Source organism: Oncorhynchus mykiss, chromosome 7, assembly GCF_057628025.1.
Source record: "Oncorhynchus mykiss isolate SJ-2025 chromosome 7, ASM5762802v1, whole genome shotgun sequence".
Taxonomy (NCBI): domain Eukaryota; kingdom Metazoa; phylum Chordata; class Actinopteri; order Salmoniformes; family Salmonidae; genus Oncorhynchus; species Oncorhynchus mykiss.
Window position 1 is genome coordinate 18071326 of NC_143028.1, and position 3958 is coordinate 18075283.

The following is a 3958-nucleotide window of genomic DNA, read 5'->3' on the forward strand; positions in this document are numbered from 1 at the left end:
TTTGAGCACGCAGTGAGCATCTCACCTGCTTCATTTGCAAGCGCGCGCGCGCGTGTGTGTGTGTGAGAGAGAGAGAGAAAGTAAGTGTCAAATAGACAGAAAGAGAAAGAGAGCGAGAGAGAGAGAGATTCAGCACCACAGACAGCTCCGCGGACGCCCAAGCGTTTGCCAGGACTTGCATATCCCGCTGTGCTTTCACACTATAGCATCAACACATGAGACCAACAATTTTGACGCATATAGATTGTTCAGTTCAGATGCCATAATGAACTCATCAGCCCTATATTTAATTCGACGCTTCTTGGCATTTGATTGTGATTGCATAGCACAGATTATTGCATTGTAACGTGTTAGTCATCATATACTAAACCTAATCCTAATCTATCTCATATCATCTCTGCACCATTAATCCAGCAAGGTCATTCGGACTGAAAGTGATGTTATTCATGTTATAACAGTATCCATTTGAAATTGGACGGATGCTCTAAACCAATTAATAAATCATGTCATTTTATTTATTAATCACTTATTTGCGATAATAGTTCAGATCTTGCTGCTCTCTCTGTACTTTTATACTTTTGGTTTCTTCTCTCATTAAATGTCTAATTAAATTTAAAAAATTGTGTCCAATAATGTTGGCATCATGTTTTGTGCTGCTACCATGTTGTGCTGCTGCCATGTTGTGTTGGTACCATGCTGTGTTGTCATGTATTGCTGCCCCGCTGTGTTGTTGTCTTAGATCTCTCTTGATGTAGTGTTGTCTCTCTTGTCGTGATGTGTGTTTTGTCCTACATTTTTATTTTTAAACACACACACACACACACACACACACACACACACACACACACACACACACACACACACACACACACATACACACACACACACACACACGCTTAAGTGCATCCTGGATGATATAAGAGCATTGTTCCATGGATAACATAATGCAGTGCTCAGTTGGGTTGGCTGGCAAGGCAATGGCAAGGCCAGTCAACATCTGTTTTCTGTGGGTACACAAGCAGCCATAACCCTATTAGGCCAGATGGAAGGTTTAGAACAGCTTTAAATAAGCCCTGAGTTTTCACCAACTCAGGTTGGACACGACAAATACGCCATCCAAAATCAACATTTTGTTGTTTGTGTGTTTTCATGTAATTGAAAGGCAATTTTGAAGGACTAGTTTCAGGTTTAATACAAAGATAACTGGATCCAATTAAATCATGGTAAAGATAGATTCTATGTGAAATACAACATTTATTGCCATGCCAACGAAGTTGTTAGGAATTTGATAACTAAACGTACATCTGATAATGGAATGCTGTTGTGCTGTATTGGAGATCTGTACATATCCTGTGCCATTCTTATTAGACTTACTAGAGTGTGCATAATAACTTTTTAATGACATTACCTGGTCTGTTACACAACAGTAGATACGTGGTCTTATTGTTACCCAAATTCCAATTAAAAGTGCACAGATCTGAAAAATATCATATTTTTTGAGACAGCAAAAATGGTAGCATCTATAAAACCTCTAGAAACATCTAGAAACTCACTATCCCAAAAGACTGTAGAGTAGATGAGTAAATGTACAGAAAATATACAATGCATACACAAACAGAAGATGGTCTTCTTTCAAATGAGACAAGTGTTAAGATATTCAAAGGCAGATTTGATCCCCTGGCGTCATGATGTCAGAGAAATCCAGGTCTAATTTTATTCTGCATGCAGCGTAGAAGGAGTAGTATACATGGGCTTATACTATCAGTCTGAATATACTATTCAGTCTGAATAAGGTCTCCTACACAGCACATTTAACACTTTCTTCGTAACTAGATATGAACCCACCAAAATAGGGTTAAAAAACAAACACCCCTAGATTGTTGCGTCACTAACACCTTGGGTTTTGCAAATTCAGACAAATGAATACTTTATTAGAGCTGATGCTATTACACTTTCTCAGTGTTAACATCTATTGTGTTAAAGTAACAAGTTTAGGGATGTTGGATTAACACTGTACGATGTAGAGCCTTATTTGCATATATATTTCCCAGGGTTCTTTTTGAGCGACTTTTTTTAGGTACCAGTACCACCCATGACTGTGTTTTCTAGTGACAGAGACATGGCTGTTGCATTCGATAGCTTTCAGTTCCATAGCCTTCACCAAGTTAATATTTTATAATAAAAATGACATCATTTATTATATAACAAAATATTACTTTTTTTGAAAATACCATACTTCGACAGCCTTGTTCTACCATAACACAGTGGCCTGAAACTCCTGGTTTGCAGGCCACATCGGCAAATCATATTATGCTGGTTTGCAAAGTGTTATATAATTCCTATTGGAATCCAGCCAGAGTTAGGTAGTGATGTTATGTTTGATACAGAGCTCAGAGGCATGAGTCGAAATCGCTAAGCAGCTAGCTTCGAAGCAGTGTGCCGATGCGTGTATCCCTTTATCAGAAGTACGTCATCACTGACGTCCGAAGCTTCATTTGAGCACGTTCTTTTTAAACTGTGTCGAAAAATGCGAGATCCCACTGATTTTGCCGAGGTTCCGGTGCCTTTTTCAATTCTGCTTTCAAACACAGACAAAAAGTTTCACCTGACTAGTAGCTTAGGAAAATTGGAATTCCAACTTATAGGCTACCACTGCCAACGACTTACCGGTGCACCACAAAGTTTTAATGAAAACAGTGGAGAAAAAAATATATATCTGATAATCCCACGCTGCTATTTATTGCTGACCTGCAGATGTCACTAATGTGCATTGTGAACAGATAATGAAGCTCTGAGAAACAAACCATTTTTCGCAACAATTTGTTGAATGCGCCGAAGCCTTCAGAAAGCCTCGGTTTCCCATCACTAGAGTTAGGAAATCCAAATAATTTGAATTTTGAATCACAGTTAGAATGACTGCCAAGGTAGGGAAGATTTATAAATGGGACTACCTAAACCGTCTAAACTGACAACCATCTCAATAACGAGCGAAATAAATCCAGCTGTCACGCCCTGACCATAGTTTACTTTGTATTTTCTATGTTTTGATTGGTCAGGGTGTGATCTGAGTGGGTATTCTATGTTTCATGTCTTGTTTGTCTATTTCTATGTTCAGCCTGATATGGTTCTCAGTCAGAGGCAGGTGTTCGTCATTGTCTCTGATTGGGAACCATATTTAGGTAGCCTGGGTTTCACTGTGTGTTTGTGGGTGATTGTTCCTGTCTATGTGTTTTTCACCAGATAGGCTGTTTTAGGTTTTCGTTACGTTCATCACGTTCTTTATTTTGTAGTGTTTGCATTGATTCGTGTTTTACGTTTGTTCATTAAAACATGGATCGCAATCTACACGCTGCATTTTGGTCCGACTCTCCTTCTCATCAAGAAAACCATTACAGAATCACCCACCACCAACGGACCAAGCAGCGTGTCAACAGGCAGCAACAGCAGCGTAAAGAGGAATGGACATGGGAGGACGTTTTAGATGGCAAGGGCTGTTACACTTGGGAGGAGATACTGGCTGGAAGAGATCGCCTCCCATGGGAACAGGTGGAGGCACTTAGGAGAGCAGAGGCAGCCGGAGAGAGGAGCCGGCGATATGAGGGAACACGGCTGGCAAGGAAGCCCGAGAGGCAGCCCCAAAAATTTCTTGGGGGGGGGCTAACAGGGAGTATGGCTAAGCCAGGTAGGAGACCTGGGCAGACTCCCTGTGCTTACCGGGGGGCTAGAGAGACCGGACAGGCACCGTGTTATGCAGTGGTGCGCACGGTGTCTCCAGTGCGGGTGCATAGCCCGGTGCGGTATATTCCAGCTCCGCGTGTCGGCCGGGCTAGATTGAGCGTCGAGCCTAATGCCATGAAGCCGGCTCTACGCAGCTGGTCCCCAGTGCGTCTCCTTGGGCCGGCTTACATGGCACCAGCCTTGCGCTCGGTGTCTCCGGTTCGCCTGCATAGCCCAGTGC